The following is a 25,326-nucleotide window of genomic DNA, read 5'->3' on the forward strand; positions in this document are numbered from 1 at the left end:
TTAAAACTTTCTTCCATTTATACATTTTTGCCCTGCAGATTCTTTTTTTTTTTAATTGTTCCTTACTGAAAACATGTTTTCTGAAAATTTTGTTTCAGAGAGGACACTGTCCCATGATGGGGTTCCTCCCCCAACATGCCCATGATTATACCACCTATCACTAATGTATACCTTCCCCAACTCACTTTTTTTTCTCTATTTGCCTCAGAATTTCTTCTCTCTGCCATGTTCATGCTTTCTAAGTTTTCCAGATTCTGGTAGTTGCTAAGAATTCTAAGAATGGTTCTAAGAATAAAAACTGGACTTTTCAAACATCAAATCTCTCCAGACCAATCAATCAATAACTTTTATTCAGTGCCTCCTACTGACCAGGCATTGTTCCAAGTGCTGGGCATACAAAAAGAGGCAAAGGATAATCTCTGCTCCCAAGGAGCTTATCTATCAAGGAGCTAAACAATATTATATATATATATATATATATATATATATATATATATATATATATATATAATATTGTTTATATATATATATATATATACACACACACAATAAAATAAATAGAAGGTAATAAACAGAGAGAAGGCACTGAAATTAAGAGGGGGTTAAGCAAGGCTTCTTCTAGAAAGTGGGATTTTAGTTGGGACTTAAAGAAAGCTAGGGATGTCAGTAGTTAGAAAAGAGATGGGAAATATTTCAACCCTGGGGGAGCGTGAGAAAAAATGCCAAAAAGTGAGAAGTGGAATATGTTGTTAATAGAACTAGGAGGCCAGTGTTACTGAATCAAAAAATACATATGGGAATTTTGTGTGATAAGATTGGAAAAGTGATGGTGATGTGGGGAATGGAGAGATAAGGTGAAGAACTTACAGGAATGTTTAAATTCTTTTTCTGTATTTTATTTTTTTATTATTTTTATGTCTCTGTGATCTACATAAGTATGGTGTGTGCAAGCCAATATTTACTTAAAACTTTAGATATATTTACTTAACCAGAAATGATGATATTTATTCTTGTTCAATGTTATCAATATTTAGACTATTAGTTTAAATGATGTCAGCTCAGTAATCTGAAGTTTGAAAGTCTGATTGATGATTCCTCTCATAATCTGGGAAACAAAGCATTCCATTCTAATCTGCCTTTGGCACCAATGTTTAACATTCAATTAGGGGAGAGGGCACCTATTTCTCAATGCTCCCCAAGTTATGATACAACTGAAACCTTCCATTCCAATCTCTCTGAATAGCAACAACCAATTAGATACCTCCCCCTCCCCTTCTCAATGCTCTCTTAATTGTATAAAAACTATGTATCTTTACTACTTCTTTAGCCCTCCTACCAAGAGCTTTCTTTTTCTTATCTTGTGATGAGATGGCTCATCCTCTGGAGGTTTTCAATAAACAACTTTTCTGCTTTTTACTGAATGATTTTTGAGTAGTCATTTTGGTAAAGGTCTTCTCATCCCTCACAGTGGTGATGGCAGTGAAGTAGTTAATTGCTTTGAATGCCAAACAGAATATTTTATATTTCTATTTGCTTATGGAAGCAACAGAAAGCCATTGGAGTTTATCAAGGGTATGTGTAATGGTCAGACCTGTCACTTTTGTAGCTGAATGGAGAATGGTGAGAGATTAGAGGTTGTTAGAACCATTGGCAGGCTATAGGCCTGCATTACAATGGTAGCAGTGTTGAAGGAAAGAAGGGGGTATATAAGAGAGATGTTACAAAGATAAAATCGATAGCCTTTAGAAATGGATTAGATATGGGCCATGAGAGATAGGGAAGGATTCAGGATAACTCCTAGATTGTGATCCTGATAGACTAGGAGGATGATATTGTTCTGTACAATAAAAGAGAAGGTAGGAGGGCCTGGCTTTATGAGGAAATATGAGAGTTCTGTTTTAACAGAATTTAGGATATCCAGTTCAAGATATCTAAAAGATACTTGGACATGCAAGATTGGAGATCATCAGAATTTAGGATAGGATACATCAATTTGAGAATCATTTGCATAGAGGTGATAATTAAAACCATGAAAATTGATAGGATCATTAAAGGAAATTGTAGGGGAGAAGATGATCTAACGTAGAATTCTGAGGAATACTTATGGTTAGAGGTTACAATCTGGAAGAGGATCCAGCAAAGCTGAAAGAGAAGGACCAGTCAGATAGGTAGGAAGAGAACCAGGAGAGAGTGATATTCTGAAAACCTAGAGAGAAGAGAGTATCTAGGAAGAGGGAGTGATCAATAATGTCAGACTGCAGAGAAATTAAGAAGAATGAAAAGTGAAAAAGGCCGTTAGGTTTGGCAACTTTGAAGAGAGCAGTTTCTGTGGAATAATAAGAATCATAAATTGGATTATAAATTATTAAGGAGAGAGAGAGAGAGAGAGAGAGAGAGAGAGAGAGAGAGAGAGAGAGAGAGAGGAGAGAAAATGGAAGCATCTATTTTGAGGATTTTTGTCTTTGAGCCTGTTTTGTTGCATACATTTAGGAAGAATTCTCTCACTAATCTCTCTGTTGTCATTGTTTTGCTACTGTTGTCCTTGGGTTTATTAACTTATCCTCCATATATGTATGTTTGAGGAGCAAATAATCTCTTCAGATCTGGTTTTCTTTCTCAGAATGTTTCAAATGCCTATTTGATTAAAATTATATTTGCAGAGTAAATCACTGTGGGTTGTAATCTGAGTTTTATTGCTCTTCAAAACATATTAATCCATTCCCTCCTATGTTTTTTGGTAGCTGAAGAATAATCTTGTGTCATTCAGATTTCCTTTGCTTTATATATAAAGATGTTTCTCCCGATTACTTGCAAAAAAAATTTTTTTTTCTGATTAAATGTAACCACAATTTGTCTTGGAGTTTTCAGTCTTGTATTTTTTTTTCCCTTTTCAAGGCAATTTACCAATTCTTTCAATTAGTATTAAATTTTCTTTGTTTGAAAGTGCTGAGCAGTTTTATTATTTTCTACATTATGATGCTAAGTTTTTTTTTCCCTGATATGTTCTTCTGGATGATTTATGATCCTTAGGTTTTTATTATACATACTGTCTTCAAGATCAGCCTGTTTTCCTTGTCTGATGAACATGTTCTCTTTTAATGTTATTATTTTCTACTTCTCTTTTACATTGTCCTCCAGTTTCTATATTTGCATTCCTAATCTACTTTTCTCTCTCTTGTTTCATTTGTGAGACTTGCCTTTAAAGATTTCAGTTTTACTATTTTGCCCAATATTTTTGTTGTTCAGACTAAAAATTCTGCTCTCGCAATTTTCATTTCTCTTTTGAACCATTCAGGTACAGTGTTTTGTAGTTCCATATTCTTCTCAAATGCCCCAGAAACTTTCTGTCTTATAAAGTGTTGAATTATTTCCCTTTGTTCTACAGGTTTTATTCATAGCTATCTGAATTAATTTACTAGCCCCAGAAGCCATATCTATGTTTGCTGTCCATATTTCCCTCCTCCCCCCCGCCCCCCATGGATATATCTGCTTATGTTCAAGGTCTTTTGAGTATTCTTCCTCCTGAGATATTTTATAATTTAAAGCCTCTGTTTTCTCCCATATTTTGCTCACTTTCTGAGTTTCTGACTTGCTCTCTTTTGATGTAGTTTCCTTGAAGGCTAAATCTCAAAATGTTTTAGCCTTCTCTCATGTTGGGCAATTCATGGTATACCACATAAGTTTTCTGTCTCCAGTTACTTTTGGGTGGTCAGTACTGGACCTACCTGGATTTTGTGCTCTTTCTCTCAGACTTAATGGAATTCTGCACAGTCTGCCTCTCTCTTGATCACTTCCCAGTGTTTTGACCTGGAATTTTTTCCCACTCTCTTTTCCTTAATTCATTGGTTTGCCACTTGCAGTTCAGAGAGCTGTTATGCTGGTGCTATTAGGTTTATTTTTATAGTTTGACCCTCTAAAGCTCTGGAAGGAGCATGGGTGTAGTGTAGTATTGAGTTCAATTTCAAGGCCAGACATGTATCCTACCTTTTTTCTCTGTTCTTGACCCTACAGCAGTGATCTTTTGTAGCACAGAATGTTGCCATGGGGCACTCTCTGTGTGGCCTCAGCAAACTTTGGAGAACTGCAAAGACACACTGACCTGCAACTGGTATTTCTATGGCACAAGAAAGAGGGGAAATTTGGAACATAATTTCTGCTTTGAAGAATATTTAGAATTGAGAGAATCAAAAAAAAAAAAAAAAGTCTGGTCCTGGTCCACCTTGATTATTACAGACTCTGAGATTCTTTCTTTCTTTCTTTCTTTCTTTCTTTCTTTCTTTCTTTCTTTCTTTCTTTCTTTCTTTCTTTCTTTCTTTCTTTCTTTCTTTCTTTCTTCCTTCCTTCCTTCCTTCCTTCCTTCCTTCCTTCCTTCCTTCCTTCCTTCCTTCCTTCCTTCCTTCCTCTCTCTCTCTCTCTTTCTTTCTTTCTTGTAGCATTCACTGCTTACAAACCCATTGATTTGTCTATTGCCTACTTTTCTCATTATAATGTACTTCACAATATTTTTTATGATGCCTCTGGAACCCCGAGAGAATGCTATTATAATGCCTCTTTATGGCATTAAGAGATACAAAGACTTGTAGTGGTGTCAGCACCATGGCCAGTAGCCACACCAAACAGAATGGTGAAAGTCAGTATTGCATTTGATGGTGGGAATATCAAAGTAAGAACTATTTTTTCAGACTCATTGATTTCATTAAGCTGGTAATAGTTAAGCCCTAAGGCTGTTTGGATTATCCACAGAGCAAGTAAGAAGCACACACATTTCCAGAATTTGGGAAGGATGTCATTGTATTATTTGGCCATGTCTTTATGTTTCTTCCCTAGATTAGTCTCTATAGAACAGAAGTTCATGGAGGATATATTCTCTGTGTCTCTTTTCAAGATGCCTGGTGGCAATGATTAGTGTGAATTTTCTATGTAAGGGGTCACTGTTCCAATAAAGCTGAAGCTGTAATGGGGAAGTCTTTCAGAGACAGCTTTGGTTTATTTCTAATTTTGAGGCTCTGAAATATTATCTTAAGGGTATATTTTAAAAGCCCTAATATGACACATTGAGTATAAACACTGGAAGAAGAGAACAGTGACCTAGAGTTGAACAAATCAAATTCAATTCAATAAACATTTATTAAATGACTACTCTAGGAAAGGCATTATGCAAAGTTGTGGAAATACAACTATAGTCTAATCTAAGGGACTGGCATATACACAAAATGAGATGACACATTAGAATATGATAAAGTCAAAGAAAATAGTTGGACAAAGGATATTTAAATATGAGTAATAGATTATTAAAAGCTTTCTTATTGACACATTTTTTTTTTTATGCAATAGATACTACCAAACACTCAGATAAATCCTTTACAATGTACATTTCCTGAAAACAGTTAAGCAAAACCATCTAATGGAGTGATTGTGACTATTGTAATTTTGATAACTAACTTTTATTCTCATGCTATTTACTGATTATTAACAGAAAGGAAGGATGTATGCTTTAAATTTACTTGATACTGACATCATATGTTGAATTTGATTTAGGTTTTTTTGATTATTAAGCTTATTTTTACTTAAACTGTTAGTTATTGAGTATATTATTCTTTTGACTATTCTTTTTGTCATTCTATCATTTCATGCAGGTCTTCCCATGTTTACATCAAATCTTTTAATAAGTCATTACTTATAGCACCATTCTGTTCCATTACACCCAAATTCCACAATTTGTTTAGCAACTACCAAATTACTGGGAACATAATTAGACTGCCAACTTTTTTGTTATTACAAATAATGCTACTATAAATACTTTTTGAATTTCTTATACTTATTTATATACTTGGCTTACTAAACCCAATAGTCTGACCCTAATCTCTGGTCAAGGGAAATGAGCAGCTTATTAACTTTTCTTTTTTTTTTAAATGAGTTTTTTTATTGATTTTTTGTTTTTTATATCATAGTTTTCCCTAGTATTTCTCTTCCTGCCAGAGTACCAAACGCATATGACAAAATATTTTTAAAAACAAACAAAAAAAAAGAAAAATCAGAATAAATGAAGAATGCATTGAAAAAGTATGAAAACATTTCCAATGTGTAAGATTTATTAATCTCTGCTCTACGAGGAGATTATCAGGAATATTATCTTATGTCTTTTATTTAAGTTGTGTTTATGTTTTTGGCTTTTTTGGTAGTTATTCTTTACATTGTTGTAATATTTATTGTTTTCTTGGCTTTAATTACTTCACTATGCATAAGTTCATATAAATTCTTCTGTTTCTCACATTCATCATTTCTTACAGCACATAATATTCCAGCATATTTATGCATCATAATTTTGTTAGCCTACTTGATGGACATCAATATTGTTTTCATTCTTATTTTATCCAAAAAAGTACTACTATAAATTTTAATGCTTATATGGAGATCTTCTTATCAATGGTTCTTTGGGATATAAGGGGAATCCCTGGGTCAAAGAGTATAATAAATATCTTTCTTCATAAGTCCTTTGTAGCTAATTTGGGAATTTATAATACAATGATTTGGTTGTTCAAAGTTGTTCTTAAAACAGTATTTCTGTTACTGTATAGAACATTCTCTTGGTTCTGCTTCATTTGCTCTTACAAGTCCATGTTTTTCTAAAACTATCAAGTTCATAATTCCTTTCACCACAGTAGCATTCTATTGTGATCAAGGCTTGTTTAGCCTTTCTCCGGTTGATGGGCATCTCCATAATTTCCAGCTCTTTGCTACCACAGAGAGAAAATATATAGATTCTTTTCCTTTCCCCCTAATTATCTTAGGAAATAGGCCTAGTAGTAGTATTGCTGGGTCAAAGGGATAGGCAGTATGATCTTTAATATTAAGGTCACATATTCATTTAAAATCTATTATGGAATATGGTTGAAAGATGAGGTATAAACCAAATCTATATTACACAGCTTTCCAGTTTTCTCACTAGTATTTATAAAAAAGAAAGTTCTTTTCTAAGTTATCTATATTTTCTACTTATTTGAACTTATTTCTTCTGTATTATCGAACTGATTATCTCTGATTATTTCTTGATAATCTGATTTCTGATTATCTCTTGTTTAGTTCCACTAAACAATCTCTTTTTGTTTTAATCAATATCAGACTGCTTTGAAGACTTCTATTTTATATACATAATTTGAGATTTGAAGATATTATTCTTCTTTTGTCCTTAACACTTTTCATTATTTCCCTTGATATTCTGAATATTGTACTTTTTCAAATATTTTATCAAATACTATAAAGTATTCCTTTCATAATTTGATTGACAGAGCATTAAATATGTAAATTAAGTTGATAGTATTGTCATATTTATTATATTGCTTTGACCCAGCCACAAGCACTCAATATTTCTCCTGTTATTTAAGTTGTTCTTTTTTTTTTTCAAGAACACTTTGTAATTCAATCCATACAAGACTTTTATGTACTTTGGTATATTAACTTCCGGACACTTTATGTATTTTGTAGTTATTTGAAATGGAATTTCCCTTTTTATTGTTGCATATTGGGTTTTGTTATCATTATATAAAAATGCCATTGATTTTTGAGGACTTATTTTATAGCTTACAATTTTGCTTAATCTATTAATTATTTTTATAGTATGTTTGCTGATTTCCTAGGGCTTTCCAAGTATGCTGCCATATCATCCACAAATGAGGATAGTTTTATTTCCTCTTTATTGTTTGGCTTAAACTTCTTTCCTTTGTCTTATTGCATTTCCTAGCATTTTCAGATTGGCTAAAGATTTATATAAAGATATATCAAATAATAGGGGGGAGAGAGATTGGTATCGTTAAAAAAAACTTCCATATTTATTAAAAACAACTTCTACTGCATCTTTATTGCTTTTAATTTTAGATAGATGCTTTTTATGGTAACAAAAAGTTTCTCTATACCTACATTTTGTAGCTTTTTATTTTATTTTTTAGCATAAATGTTATATTTTGTCTGAGGCTTTTTTTGCATTAGTGAGATGATTATGTGCTTTTTTGATGTTTTGGTTTTAATATGATCAATTTTGTTGTTTGTTGTCCTAATATTGAACTATCATTACTTTATGGTACAAATAAATCCATTAGTGTTTTTTTTTTTTAAATTATAGTAATCTGTTTGACAGATTTTTGTTTAAAATTTTTGAATTAATACTCATTCATAACACACACATATGTATTTTCCTGTGTTTTATTCTTCTCTGGTTTAGGTATTAGAATCATATTCATTTCTTAAAAGGATTCTGACAGGGTGCTTTTCCCTCCTCACCTTTTGGGAATGATTTTTGTAGTATAGATATTTATCATTGTTTAAAAGTTTGCTTGAATTCTACTGTGGAACAGTAGCTTTTTCTTTGGTAGTCTATAGCTAGAGATTGAATAATTTAAGATCTCTATTTGGTCTTCTGATGGTTTGGGTATATTTTGGTTTTGAAGCTATCACTCAATTTCTCTTCTTTTTGTTCTTGTTTTTAACATGTAATTACATAATATGTTCTGATAATTCTTTTTTTATTCCTTCTGATTTTGTTGTGATTTTACCTAGATCATTTGCAATTTTATTGATTTTTATTTTCTGACTTTAAGAAAAATTAGATAGATTAAAGCTTTATTAAATAGTCTTAAAAAAACTAGCTTATAGTTTTATTTATATTTTTTGTTTTTTTTATTTCCAGTTTGTCTATTTTCTAATTTTTAATATTTCCTACTTTGTACTTATTCCAGACTTGCTTACTAACTTTCTAATTTTAAAATGCATATTCAGTTAATTAATTCTCTCTTCTATTAATGTATGTTTATAGGGCCATGATTTCTTCTTCCTGACATCTGCTTTAGCTATATATCAGAAATTTTTGGTTTGTTGTTTCATCATTATCATTTTATTTTATATTATTATTAATAGTTTCTATGATTTATTCTTTGATTCATTCATTATTTAGAATTTCGTTGCTAATTATTCTTTTGGTTCTCTTCTTTTGTTTGGTCCCTGAATGATTATCATCTTTATTACAATATGGTTTGTAGAGGGTATATTAGCTAAATCTGCCCTTTTTATACTTGTTTGAAACATTTCTGTCCTAAATATATAGTGCATTTTTAGGACAGAAATGTTCCATGTGGTTAAAAAAGGGGAAAGGACCCACATGTGCAAAAATGTTTGTAGCAGTCCTTTTTGTAGTGCCAAGGAATTGAAAACTAAGTGGATGTCATCAGTTGGGGAATGGCTGAATAAGTTATGGTGTATGAATGTAATGGAATATTATTGTTCTATAAAAAATGACCAGCAGGATGATTTCAGAAAGGCCTGGAGAGACCTGCATGAACTGATGCTGAGTGAAGTGAGTAGAATCAAGAGAACATTGTATACAGTAACAACAAGATTATGTGATGATCAGCTGTGATGAACTTGGCTCTTTTCAACAATGAGGTGATTCAGGCCAATTCCAATAGACTTGTGATGGAGAGAGCCATCTGCATCCAAAGAGAGGATTGTGGAGACTGAATGTGGATCACAACATAGTATTTTCAGCTTTTTAAAATTGTTGTTTGGTTGTTTTTTGTTTCCTTTTCCATTTCTTTTTGTTTTTGTCTGATTTTTCTTGTGCAACATGATAAATGTAGAAATATGTGTAGAAGAATTGCACATGTTTAACAATATTGTATTACTTTCTATCTAGGGAAGGGGAGTGGAGGGCGGTAAAAGAGGAAGAAAAAATTTGGAATTCAAGGATTTGAAAGTGTGAATGCTGAAAACTATCTTTGTATTGAAAATTAAAAGCTCTTTTTTTTTTAAGTTCCATGTGGTGTTGAGAAATATGTATATTCTTTTGTAGTCTCGCTTAGAAGATTGCATGTTTTTTTTTTAAATTTCCAGTATTTCTAGTGATTTGTTTAGTTCCACATTTTCCCTTTTGTTTATTTTTCTGTTACTTTTGCAAAACTGAGAGACTGACATTGAAATCTCCTGTATATATTATCTGTTTATGTCTTCTTGTAGTTCAGCCATATCCTTACATTTGAAGCATATACATTTAGAAATGATATTGGTTTGTTGTTTATGGTTTCTTTCAGCATGATTTAATTTCCTTTTTTATGAATAAAAAGGGATTTTTATGTTTTGAATGCTTTCACCTTTTTTGGATAGCAAATAATTTTTGATTTTTGGACTCCCCTGACAAATAATAATTTTTCCCCACTAGCCTTCACCTTTATTCTATGTACATATTTTAAAAATAATATATTTCTTGGGAGCAACAGATTATAAACTTGTTTTCTTATTTCATCTCCCAGTCCTTTTAAAAATTTTTATTGGATTGTATAATCCATTCAAAGTTATGAGTCCTCCATTTGTCTCTAATATTGGGATTTTCAGAAGATATTTTTTGTTCTCTCACAGTTATTGTAGTTCAATCTTTTTTTTTTAATAGTCCTATTGCCACTATCTTTCCTTCTTCCCAAGGTCCTTGTTTCTTTTTCTTACTTCTTTGCCCGGTTATGGATATTTTGTTTATTAATTCTTTTTCCTTGCTTGTTTGTAATTTGACTATTTAATTCTTCCTCTCATTTCTCTTTTTTAAAAGTTTCTGTAAAATAGGCATATACATTCTTCTTTCCTTATCTCCCCTTGTTTAGTTTATGAGTTTTAAAATTTGATTTTCTGCATCTTCTTCTCATCTTCCATCCTAATTTTCTTTTCTCACTCTATTTATCATCTCATTCTTTTTATTCTAGATATTTATTCTTTGCTTCATGGCCCTTATGCTTATTTATTGATTTTTTTTATTCTCTGTATTCCTCATGGGATTACTACTATGTTTGTGACTATACTTAAGATCCTTATATAATTTCATTTATATTTGTTTCATTTTCCTCACTAGATTTCAAATTCTGGAATAGTAGGAAATGTACTAGCTACTTCTTTGTAAATTTTTACTGTACCTAAAACAGTGGAAACTCAATAAACAGCAGCTGAATGATATAATTTATGGGTCATAAGTCCATGCTATACTTAATTGTGGAACCTTATATACAGAACAATAATAACTGGCACTGATAGATTCTTTTAAATTTTGCAAATATTCTCCAACAATTTTCTCATTTGATCATGATAGCAACCCTGTGAAATAAGAATTATAGTTATTTTGACTCCTGTTTTATATAGAGGAAACTGTTCAGAGAGAATAAATGGTAAGCTCATGATGATATAGCTAGTAAGTTCCAGGGGCAAGTTTTGAACATGGGTATGTCCACTAAAGCATCATAAAGCTACCTCTCAAAGTAACACACATACACATTCACATATGTGTGTGCATGTATGTGCATATAGAGTAAATATTGGATTTATCAGATTTTTAGCAACTTCAATAATGTTGCAGAAATTCCTAACTATGGAAACAAACTTACCTCAATAGAAGAATCTGAGTAGCAAGGAAAGAAAGTCTTTAAGTTCATTAGTTTATTTTCCCTTTGATCCTGCTCCCCCAATTATAAAGGAATGATACAAATATTAAGCTTTCATTTAGAATTTATTGACATTTTGTATGAAATGATACTACTAACTTTACAAACTTGATTTTAAAAATTTATCTTGAATATAACTTTTCAGCAACTACCTTAGGAAAGTAGTATAGTACATTAACAGTAGACAAAGAACTCATAAAACCAACAGAATCATGTGATTTATTGCTTAGATACCGTGTAACCCTCAAGTAATTTAATTTCTGTGAGCCTTGATTTCTTCTTTCCTCCCTCTCTTCCTTCCTCTCTCCCTTTCTTTCTCTCCCTTCCTTCCTTCCCTCCTTCTTTCCCTCCTTCCTTCCCTCTTTCCCTCCTTCCCTCCTTTCCTCTTTCCCTACTTCTCTCCTTCTATCCTTCCCTCCTTCCCTCCCTCCTTCCTTCCTTCCTTCTTTCCTTCCTTCCTTCCCTTCTTCCTTTCCTCCCTCCTTCTCTCGTTCCCTCTCTTCCTTCTTTATTTTTTCTTTCCTTCCTTCCTTTATTCTTTATTTTTTTTCTTTCTTTCCTTCCTTCTTTTCATTAGTATCACTTCTTTATAGGAGTTTTAAAGAGAGAACTCCATTCCTCCCCATATCCAAGTGATTGGATCCTATTGTTTCTACTTCTGCGATTTTTCTTTGTATGCACCACCATTTTTCTGTGTATTTATTAAATGCCACTTATGTGTCAGACCTTGAGTTAAATTCTGGGGATTGCAAAAGGACTGGGGGGAACAGTCCCTCAGAGGACTCACTATTCAATAAGGGAGACAACAAGAAAACAAATGTGAACAATAGAGCTACATACAGGATAAATTTGAAATACTTAACAGTGGGAAGGCACTAGAATTAAGAAACAGTGGGAAAGTGACTTGAGTGAATCAAAAAAGTCAAGAGGCAGGAGGGAGAACATTCTAGACATAGAGGACAGATTAGGAGATGGATTATCTTGTTCATAGAATAGCAAAAAGTCAAGGTCAGTAGATCATAAAATGTGTGTGTGTGTGTGTGTGTGTGTGTGTGTGTGTAAGAGTAAGAGTAAGGAATTACAGGACTGGAAACATTGAGAAGGGATAGGTTATAAAAAGCTTTAAAAGCCAAATAGTATTTTAAAATTGATTTTGAAGGCAATATGAAACCACTGAGATTTATTGAGTGGCAGGGAGTGACAACAGACCTGCAGACATAGGTTTGACTATATAATCTCTCCATTCAATAAGTTCTAGCAGCCTCTTCCTATATTGAGGATCAAATATGAAATCCTCTCTTTGGCTTTTAAATTCATAACCTAATCATTTTCTCTCTTTCTAGTCTTTTAAAACCTTACTTCCCTTCATGCACTCTGACAGCCAATGACACTTATCTCCTTGCTGTTGCTCACACACCACACTCTAACTTCCAACTCCAATCATGCCTGAAATTCTTTTCATTTTTTTATCTTTACCTCTTAGGTTCTCTGGCTTCTTTTAATTCTCAGCAAAAAAGTCTTACCTTTTTCAAGAAGCTTCCCTAGTCCTTATTTATAGTGCCTTCCATCCAAGTCTATCTTCAAGCATTTTGTATATATCTTATTTGTAATTAGTTGTTTTTATGTTATCTTCCCCATTAGACTATGAACTTTTTGAGAACTTTTTACTTTTAGTAAAATACCTGGTGCACAAGTCATCTCTGTCTATAAAATAAATATTCTTTTGAAATGTTATTTTTTTTTAAATTTTAAGTTTTAAATTCTCTTCTTCACTTACTTCCCTCTCTAGCTACTTCTTGAGAAGGCAAGCAAAATGGTATGTTATACATATGAAATTATGCAAAGCATCTCTCCATATTAACCCTATAACAAAGAGCAGGCAAAATCACAAAAAGGAAGAAAAATAGAGAAAACTAGAAAAGCATACTTCGATTTACACACAGAGTTAATCAGTTCTGTCTCTGGAAGTGGATAGCATTTTTTCATCATAAATCCTTTGGAACTGCCTTAGATAGTTAAGTCTTTCATAGTTGATCACCATTCCAGTATTGCTGTCACTGTGTATAATGATTTCTTGGTTCAGTTCATGTTCCATTAGTTCATATGTATTCCCATGTATTTCCTGAGACTATCCTCCTCATCATTTCTCTAGTACAGTGGTACTCAATCACAATCATATGTCACAACTTTTTCAGACATATTCCAATTGATGGGCATCCCTCTAATTTTGAATTCTTTATCATCACAAAAAGAGCTACTATAAATATTTTTGTACATATAGGTCTTTTTCCATTGCTGTGTTATGTATGGAAGCGTTAAGTGTCTAAGGTCAGATTTAAACTCAGGTCCTCCTGACTTTAGGGATGGTGCTCTATTCACTATACCAACTAGCTGTCTCTCCAATTCTGTTTTTTAAGCATTTATTTTCATCAGTGAATTTTTGTAACTTCTTTCCCCATTTGGCCTATTGTACTTTTAAAAGAGTTTTTCTCATCAGTGACATTTTGTTCAATTTTTTTCCTACAAATTCATAATTGTTGTTGTTATTTTCTTCAGTGTTTTTGATGCCTCTTTTACCAAATTGTTAATTTCCTTTCATTACTTTCTTACATTATTTTCAATTCTTTCCCCAACTTTTCCTCCACCACCCTCATGGTTTTCTTTAACTCGCTCAGGAATTCTTCTTGGATTTGGTCTAATTATCATTTTTCTTTGAGCCTCTTCTTGTAACTGCTTTTTTTTTTTTTAACATCATTTTCTACTCCTATGTTTATGTGTTATTATCCTCTACATCACAATAGCTCTTTATAGTCAAGTTCTTTTTTTTTAATTGCTCATTTTTCCAAAATATTTTTTGACCTTGAACCTCATGTTCAAGTTGAGTTCTGATCACCTGTTGGAGTGGAGTCCCCATTCTAAAGTTAAGGCTTTTTCATGCTGTTGTTTTCAGAGCTAGTTTTACAAGTTTTCTGTACTTGCAAGGTGGCATAATCCTAAGAGATATGTGGGGCTTCTGATCTGTGTTCTAGTTTTTATTCAGAAAGGGCCCTCTTATAATAATCACAAGTGCCAGTTCTCTTCTTTTCCTTGTAACTGAGACTAGGGCTCCTGTTTGTTGTAAATGACCACAAGTGCTTCTTTCTGTCCTGGAACTGTGACCCAGAACTCAGTGATCCTTAAGCTGCTGCTACTGTTACCATTATCACCATCACTTTTATAGCTTACCACTGCTGCCTATGTTACTGGCCACCTTTTCACCATAATGTTACAGACCCTTTCTGTTGATCTTATAAGTTTTCTTAGGCTGAAAAAAAAGTTTCACTCTGACCTTTCATCAGTTCTTCCCTTTCATAATTTGATTTGAGGAGTTATTTTCAAGTTGTTTTATGGAGATTATTGGGAGAGTTAAGATGGCTATCCTATACTCTGTCATCCTGAATCTAGCTTTCGTAAGACTAGTCTCCTAATAAATACTAACTAGTTGATTAACTAAAAGGGTCATTGAACAAAGGGGGAAGACATTTCAACATATTTCAATAGTCACTGAGGGTATTATTGTTTTATAGCCTAGTGTGATGTTTTGTATTCATAATGACAATCATAAACCAGAAATAAAAGATCAAATTAAATTCAGTATATTTTATTTAGTAAAATTTGTGTACAACACTTTTAAAACCTATTTTCATCTAAAATTCTTAATATTAAAATAAGTTCTGATGTTTAAAAGTATAAGCTTCAGTTATTCATAATATTAACTTAGGTGAAACAACTCTTCAAACAGATAAAAAATCAGGCATTAATATTATTCTAATACATTCATTATCAACTTGTAATACTAACTTTTCATAGTTGCTGGAGGATTTCCTTGTTGAACATGTTTTCCTTTTAGAAAAATACTATTTTAAATTTATCTAGTATTTTAACATTTGTCAGTCACTTTATAAATATTATCTCATTTGATCTTCATAATATCTCTGGGAGATAGATCTTATTATTTTCATTTTAGAAAAGAGGAAACTGAGGCAAACATATTAAGTGACTTTTTTACAAATGAGATTTGGTGTGAACTCAGTTCTTTCTAATTTTAAATTCAGTGTTCATTCTATTACATGATCTGAGGATTCAAGTCAGTACCTAAATCACCCAAGACAGATGGTGGTTTATCCTGTTTTAAAAAATATCTGGAGTGGAGATTTGCCAACTTTCTTTAGCAGCTTATTCTAGTGCTTAGTAAATCATACAGAAAGCAATTTACATATATGTATATATATACATATATAAATTTTCTTTTTCTCTTATTACAGTTTCCTTTCTTTTCTATGGAGATGGACTGAATGTTACAGAATACTTCACTCCTTTCCTTCTTCTAAAGACCAGTATGTTTTTCAGGGATGTCTCCTGGAGAACTGCTGTGCTTCATATGTTCTCTTGATCGTCCCCTACCTTAGATTGGGGATAACCTAAGACAACCTTCAGTCCCATGATACCAAGGGGGATTATTGTGAAAGATCCTTTCAAGCTCTTGATCTGCCCTGGACTACTTTATAAAGGTGGTGAGCAGCATGGCCTTTGGGAAATAATTTTCCTATTGATTTTCATCAAATTTATAGATGCCAAGGCTATCACATTATAAATTACATTTTTAACTGATGCCCTAAAATATTCACTTTGCTATCAAACATTAAATTTTCTTTTTAGCCTTTCAATATTTTCCATCATTTTCTCACTTCTAGCATTTCACTGCTTCTTTTATTCATCTTTTTGAAAGACAATTGGCATTTCTCCCATAGAGTAATGTTTTCTCCATGTTCCCTGTACAGGGTATTGCTTACTACCCATTTACAGGTGGCCCAATTATGCCCCTTTCCTTCTTTAATACTTTGATACATGTACAGTGTATCAAAAAGAACTGGACTGCAAAGCCATATTTTACCAGTATGTTTTGTCTTTAACGTAAGATGAAATTCAGCTTGAAGAGTTCTTTAAATTCAAGACTTCAGGTTATGTAAGATGATTCTCTTTCCTCTTTTTAGAATGAATGACCTATAAAATTTGGTTTGTTGAATTTCCTTTAAAGAGATATTTAAAGAAGGATACCTGTAGACTTTTGCCATATAGTTAGTTAAAAATATTCATTTCAGAAGTGTAAGCTTTTAAAATCAAGACATTACAGATGCAAGAGCATGTAAATTATATATTTCCAATGTATCTCTTGGAAGAAATGTTTTCTTTGATTTAATATAACATTTTGTTTGTCCCTCTCTTGAAAGTAAAGAAAGAGGAGGAAGGCAAGGAGAGAGGTGGGGGGAACATATATCAATTGGGGGATAATCTCAAAGGTAAGGCATTAACATTAAGGGAGATTAGGTAAAGCTTCTTAAAGAAGATGAAATTTTAAGGAAACCAGGAAGATTGGGAGGTGGAGAAGAGTTGGGAGAGAATTCTAGGCCTGGGAGACAGTCATTGAAAATGCATGGGAAAAAAAAAGGCACTGTTACTAGATCAATGAATATATGAAATAAAGTAAAAGATAGGAACATGCCAGATTAAAAAGTCAAATGAAGGTAATAATGAGCTACTGGAGTTTTTAGGATGGGATAATGATATGGTCACATCTGTTTTTTAGTTAGATTACTTTGATAGCTGAACTGGAGTGGGAAAAGATCTGAGGCAGGCAGAACAACAAGCAGGTTAAATTAGTCTCGGAGGGGGCAACATCTTGTGCAGAATTCAAATAGAGGAATAAATGGGATTCATAACACTCAAGAGATTTTGGCTTAACTATCTATATGAGAAAAACCATGTGGATGAAAAATGCTAGATGGTACAGATTATACTACAGTGTAGAATGGACAACTCAAATAATTAATACATATGTCTAGAATAGCTACTGTGTACAGGCAATGAACCAAATACTTAAATTTTTGGTTGAGGCCTACAAATTCATTGGTGTTTAGAACCTTTGGTGGGTAGACTTCTTTCACCAAAGCAGATCAATCATTATTCTGTACTTTATAGCTTTAGAGTGTTGTCTAGGGACACTGATCTGCTCAGAGGCATCATTATGTATCAGAGATGAGACCTGAACCCAGGTCTTTAAGACTCCAAGACTATCTATTCACTATTCCACACTTCCTGTTAAATTTTTTTTTTTTTAATAAATATTTGTCCCCAGAACAGATGTCTGTACTTACAAATATTCAAAAGACTCACTGAAGCCATGTAGCATTTAATTCCTTTGGGCATAGTAGATGCATGATTTTGTCAAAAAGCATTTGGAAAGATTTTACTTCTTTCCTCTTATCTTTGAAAATATAAATTCATGCAAATATTTACAAAGTATTAGCTATGGGAATTACATGCTATTGAATACCTCTTAACTGATATTTCTCTCAGCATCTAGTGATTATTATATGACTAGAAGTGGGAGTAAATAAAACATATGCACACAGTATTTAAACAAACACCAGACAAATTTATGCTTCTTCCTACACCTCTCAGAAAAAAAAATATATATATAAAAAATTTTGATCAATAGGTCACTACAAATAAACTTTTAGGAAAACATAATTGATATACATTTAATTAACACATTTAAATGAGATAACAATTTAGACAAGAATCATAGTCCTATGAATCTTACCAAGATAGAACTTTTGTAATCACCAAGATTTTTTTCCCCTTTGGCTCAAGTAAAAATTCTTTTTTTTGAAGGTTCTTCATTCAATGGTATACTTAAATTGACTGTTAGTAATATTAAAAGTAGCACTGAATGAGGATAATCCAAGTAAAAGGCAAGCATCAGCAGTAAAATTTAGGAAAAGACAGTATAGTGCTATGGACAGTATTATATTGGAATTAATTTAAATTCCTGGGTTTGAATCCTTCCTCTTGATACTAAAATGAGCACAAAAATATCTGTAGAACATAGATAATTACATTTGTTATGAGAGAGTTTGTGTAAATGAATTTGCAAATTCAAAAACACTATTTGAATCTTAGTTATTAATATTATCCAACTATAGCTTTATGAAAATGTGTTCCTCTTTAGCTAAACATCATTTCTCTTAGATACATCATTTTGAGGAATGTACTGAAAATACTGCAGACAAAAAAGGTATCTCTTTCATAGGAATTAGGACCTCATATTTATATGGACGATAACTGAGTTTGCGCTTTACAATGACAGTTTTCATCTAAAGAGGTAAGAATGAATCTTTGCTTTCTTCAAGTTTGTAGCTCACTTGATCACATTGTTGTTGTCTTCCATGCCTAGGTCAGACTTTGTTTCACCCCAGATACCCTTAATGAATTTGTGCTGTGGTTTAACTAAGTAAAACTTTGTAAGATTTCTGATCTTTATTATAATGTGGAATGGTGAGCAACAAAGGGAAATTCAGTATTCTCCTTTTCTCTCTCCTCCAATTAATAAATCTTCAATTTTGTGAACAGTACCTGAAATAATGCCTTCAAGATAGTGGGGATTTTTTGCTTATATTAAACATTTGCTTATTTTAATTGAAAATTAATAATTGAAAAATAATAATTGAAAATAACTGTTGTTTAACTATTTTTAGATAAAATGTTAATTCTAACATTTACATATTGGTGTCTTTCAAGGCTCTTTTTTTTTATATATTCATGACACTAAAGGCCTCCTCTCAATGTATTAATATTCTCACCAGAGTAAATTGCCCCAAATTTGCTTTCTTGAATTTTAATGCATTTGCCATTTCATTTTTCATGATGAATTTGAATGACTTAACAGTGACTGGTATTGAGCTCAGCTAGTATGTGTGAATAATAAATTTATTGCTTCTTAGAAATGTCATAGAGTAAAAAAAAAATCCTTCTTCAGTTTGAATCTTCTGTTCTTAAAGATGATGAATTTAAACATTTCTAAATAACTCAAGCAATCCCCTTCAAACCAACATTGTTTAGCTTCACATTTAAGGAAAACTATCAAGGTCGTTTCTGTTTCCCTTGGGTGCCGTTGTGCAATTTAGATTACGTCGACCTGCAGATTGTACTCATCTATGTTAATGTTCTAGTAATGAGAATGATCCAACTGTGTTATACCTTCTGGGTCATAACCTTCTTCATTTACATAACCTTTTACTTCTTGTTTCCACTAGCCTTGCCATTTTAAATTTAATCCACCAGGCAGCTTTCTAGTTTTCTCATTATTTGTCTGATGTTGCTAAAAAAAAAAAATCAACTGATTTTCTTTCCATAGAATATGTAGAGAAAGCATGTTTGCAGGGGATCATCAGATGCTAAAAGAAATATTCAGGCATCATAGTGAGTAGAACCGAGTTGAAAGATTTTGACACTATAAATAAAGCTCTAAGGGAAAAAATCCTATTATATAATGTTTCAAAATATAATTATGAAATTAAGGTAGAATTAGCAATTTAAATTGAATTATTAAAAATGACCTCTATGTTAATATGGATAAAATCAATCCAAAATAGAAATTATTTTTAAATCCAGTGTGTTGCTATCACCCCAATGACATTAACCAGTAAGTATATGTTACTGTTTTTAATGGGAACTACCTACATTGACATAATAATCAGCCTATTGATAACTTACAATTTTAGAGAGTTATTTAAAGTATCTGAGAGTCAGAGAGGTTAATAACTTACCCATGATCACATATTTAGTATGAGTGGGTAACATTTGAACCCAGCACTCTGATTCTAAATTTAGCTTTCTGTTAACTGTATTATTCTATTTATGCATGTAAACACAAATTTAAATGAGTATGTGCCTGCTTTGAGAAAAATACTATTGTAAAATCTGAATTTATCCCTATATATATTAGGAATGATTATTTGTGTTTCAAAAGGATTCATTATAAAATTATACATTTTCAAAGTAAATATAAAGGATCTAGTTTACAAAAATTTCATTTACTTATATCCTTTCAGAAATATAACTACTGAACAAAATGCAGTTTCCCTTTTTACATAGTCTAATCTGTCATACTTAGTTTAGGTTTAAGTGTCTTGTGTAAAAATAATTCTTACTGTAGATTTTCATTGTAATGGGTTTTGCTGCTGTTCTCCATAATATTGAGCATATCAGTAGAACAAGTTCTATTCTCTTGTATGACTAGGAGCAAAACTTAATATGATCATTCATTCATTTATTTATTCAACAAATATTTATTGAACACCTATTATGTACAGACACTATGCTAGTCACTTAGGAGGATACAATGATGAATATGACACAGTCCTTGTACCTGTAAACATTAGCGTAGAGTCTGAAAGAGGAAAGAATAATATACATCATCTATCATAAAAGATAAAATGGATTAAGTGCTTTATAAGAGATAAAAGATGGTATGGAAGACTTCAGGAGGGAAAGATCATAGTATAGCTTACCTAATATACATCAACATTTGGAAAACCATAAATACAAAATTATTACTATGAGACTATGTTTTAACCCATTATGTTTTTTCATTGAGTAAATATCACTGGAAAATGTCAAAATATTTCTTAAGTTAATCATGTTTACAGTTCAATGACTAATACTAGTTTTAACTTGTCTACTAAAGGGAAATATGGTACTATGGAACCAATATATGCAATTCTGCTCATAATTTGAAACCATTTAATTCACATTCTTTATCTTTAGAATAATTATGCCACAGTCTGTAAATTATCTAAATGGAATATTGTTTATAATATAATTTGCATCAAAACCACCATTATATTAAATGGCTTTTCTTGAATCATTGTTTAATGGACTTCAGTTGATGGGAAATCACATGGGAAAGTGGCAAGATTTAGTTCAATGAAGTTAACAGAGGCAGATAATTTTCCTCATCAGTGTTTCTATTATATAAAGCAATCAAAATCAATCAATTTGCAATACAAATGTGAAAGCATTATTCAAGAATCCATAAGGTGAAGTTAAGTAGTGTTTATGTAGTACTTAGCTAAAAATTTAAAATTCTAACTTTTGTGGGGTGAAGGAACCTACATGATACAAATTGTCTTGTTTACCACTAAAACCCCCCAAAACATGCACCTGAATTGATAAGTTTTTGTATTATATCACTATAGTTTATGCATTTAGAAAAAGTGAATTTTATTTATGAGTTATGACTCTGTGCCAAGATTTTCTTTTCTGCTTCACTGGATCTGATATAAATGTCTCTCCACATGGATTAATGCAGAAACCATAATTACTAGGTCTATAAGGGATAGGCTTTATAATGGTGGACATCAAGCATTGTTAAGCATTAATTAAAGGTCTTCTATGTGTTCAGCATGATGCTTGGCATTCTGAAGGACAGGAAGAAGAAGAAAACATGATTCCTAATAAAATATGAGCAATCCCAGATAATGCAAATAGATACTTGAGTTTTGCAAAATGTTTTGAACTTTGAGAGTGGCAAAATGGTGAAGTGGAAAGAAGGATGATTTGAGTCAGATGACATGAATTCAAATCTTGTCTAAGCCTCTTAAGACTTTTGTCACCCTGAACAAATCACTTTGCTTCTCTGTGCCTCACTTTCCTCATCTGTTAAATTAAGGGATTGAAGAGATAATTTAAGCTTCCTTCCAACTCTACATGAATCTATCATTCCATCTTATTTCAATGCATTTGCAATATATTTGAAGAAATAAGATTAATGCATAGGAACCTTATTAGATTAAACAAAATAGTAAATAATCAGTCCTAGGGTATATAGTATTTTTAAGATTTTTGTGTATCTCAGTCTCCTTTGACAGACTGATGAAATTTGTGGTGAAGAATAATGCTTTAAAATATATGTAGTAAAATGCATAGAATTAGAAAGGAAACTAATTATTGTTATAAGACAGCTGTATAAATATGATATGTATTTTACATATATGTGTATAATTCATAGAACCTTTAATTAAGAAATATATGTGTGAGAGATAGAGGGAGAAGAGAGGACATTTGAAGGGAACAAAAGGACATGTCACTTATGTTTTGGTCTCCATGTTTTCTTATCTAGAAGTTAAGCTAATCCACAAGATCATAGATACAGAGTTGAAAAGCACCTCTGGAGTCATTTAGTCCAACCCTGCTATTTTATAGATGATCAAAGTGAAGTCAAAAAATTTAAATAATTTGCTGAAATCACAGAAGTAATAAGAATCAGAGGTTTAAAAAAATGTCCTTATTCAGTGTCCAGTCTGTTCCCAAACCTCAGAGAAGATGAAGAATAACTGGGGAAAATAAAGCTTAATAAAAGAATTTGCTTGTATCTTCCTCTGGTAACCTTTCTGTGGGGTCTTTTTAGGAAGGATTTCTTTTCTTTCTCCATTTTTCCCCCTCATCATTGTTATTTTACTTTGTCAGATAATTTATTGTTAAATTATAATGTAATAAATAAATAAATATAATAAAAAACATAAAATATATAAAAATAAATTTGAAATAAGGAAATGGGATTTGGCTTAGAACTACTCACTCTTTCATCTTGCTGGAGCATCTTTACCTGCCATTGTTAAACACAACAGCAACAACAAATACCATAATAACAAAAACTAGTATATAGCACCTACTATGTGATAGGCACTGTATTAAGTGCTTTATAAATATCATTTTCTTTGATCCTCATAACACTGAGGGAGTGATATCACCATCTCCAATTTATAGTTGAGGAAACTGAGGTAAACAGAGATAAATCAACTTACCCAAAGATACATAGGTAGTTGTCTAAGACAGGATTTGAACTCAGGTCTCCCTTAATATCATGCTCAGAATTCTTTTGACTATGCTATCTAACTGGCATATATTGATGTTGGGGCTAGGATAATTATGATTTTATTAATAATTAAAAGTCCTAGAGCAAGGCCTCTAGCATGTGACATTGATATATTAAGAGCAATTTGTAGTTGGATATGGACAAGTAATAGGATGAGAAGGTGTGTAAGAACTGAGTGAATCTTTATTGTTGATTCATAGGCTATTTGATAGAGTATTAAATATTTAGCATATGTGGCTAGAATAGGGTACTTTTTTTCCTTGAAGGGCATAACCAATGGAGAAACATTCCATTTGTCAATCAGTGTATAATTCAAGGACCAATTATTAAGTATTTACTATGTAGAGCCCACCATGTCTTCCTTCATCACAAGTCTTCGTCAAAAATTTCTTACTAATCTGTGTGAGAGTTAGAGAATAAAAAAGTGTGATTGTAGACATCAAGAATTCTTAACCATTAATTGAATGTCTCCTATATGTTCAGCATGGTGTTGGGCACTAAGAAGAACAGGTAGAAGTAGAAAAAATGGAAGAAAAGAGTAGAAGCAAGATTTGCATATAGTCACATACCACAATGTTCTGACTCATAAAATATTTTAAAGCAAAGACATGGGGCATTTTATGTGTGTGATTTTTCACATAAATTATGTCCATGTCCAAGCACATGCCATGTTGGGGAGACCATCACATTCATGCCCTTAAACTTAGCTTCTTCCAAAGATACTTACAGGTTCAATGGAGAGTCTAAAAGGCCTGTTGGGAAAAAAAAAAAGAAAAAATTATGTTTGGATAGAAATATTTGGGTTCATTTTATATTGAAACTCAGGTTCTGCCAGTTACTAAATGTGTTTCCTTTAGCAAATCACAGTGCTTCTTTGGCCTCAGTTCATTCATAAAAGAAGGAGAGTGGATTACACAATCTTTAAAATTCCTTCCAGCTTTGTGTTCTAAGGGCCACCTACATTGCTATACTTAAAGCAAATTCACAAAGATTTTTTTCATGGGTCATTACAAAACTCTTTATTTTTTTGAAGATATAATGCATTAAAAACAAATGGTGCATTTTATTTCTTTTTCAGTTTTCCATAAAGAGAGTTTCTTATTATCTTATAACCTATATAAGAAAATGAAGTAACAAAATGTAAGTCAAATCTTGGTTTGTTCCTTCAAATTTCCTTCCTCCCTCCCTCCCTCCCTCCCTCCCTGCCTTCCTCTCTTCCTCCCTTCCTTTTTCTTTCTTTTTTTCTTTCTTTCTTCCTTTCTCCCTCCCTCTCTCCCTTTCTTTCTTTCTTTCTTTCTTTCTTTCTTTCTTTCTTTCTTTCTTTCTTTCTTTCTTTCTTTCTTTCTTTCTTTCTTTCTTTCTTTCTTCCTTCCTTTCCTTCCTTCCTTTTTTTTTCTTTCTTTCTTTTCTTTCTTTTCTTTCTTTCTTTCTTTCTTTCTTTCTTTCTTTCTTTCTTTCTTTCTTTCTTTCTTTCCTTCCTTCCTTCCTTCCTTCCTTCATCCTTTTCACTTTTGTTCACACTTATATATGTATATATTTAAATAATGTTCACTTAATTATAATATATAAGACATAATAAATATAGAAAGAATCAGAATTAAATAGCAATTACATTCTTTTAATTTGCTAACAGATTTGCATGGATTTATACATATTTCTGGATAACTATTTAAAAGATAAATTAATATTACTATTAGCTGTTGAAATGTAAAAATACGTAATTGAGATTTTTATTTGAATCTTCAAGGAAATAGCACTAGAGAAAATGGCCCCAAATCTCATAGCTAGTTTGTTGCAGAACCAGGAATAGAACCAATCTTCTAACTCTCTCAGTTTAGTCCTCTTCTTATTTTTACTACACATATTACCATTATAAATAGTAAAGTTGGAAAGAATCATCTGATTCAGCCCTTAAAACCCTGTCTTTGGTCAGGTGACATATAATTTTTTTCTGATGAAATGACTGAGGTCATTTAGTTCATAAGTAATGAAAGGGGAATCATTCTAATACAAGACTTTTCCCATTACACCATATCCCTCTCCTACTGTTTAGGTGTTTGAAATGGGAAATACCGGGTAGTTGCTCCCTCAGGTATGGTG

The sequence above is a fragment of the Sarcophilus harrisii genome, chromosome 3 (assembly GCF_902635505.1).
Source record: "Sarcophilus harrisii chromosome 3, mSarHar1.11, whole genome shotgun sequence".
NCBI classification, from domain to species: domain Eukaryota; kingdom Metazoa; phylum Chordata; class Mammalia; order Dasyuromorphia; family Dasyuridae; genus Sarcophilus; species Sarcophilus harrisii.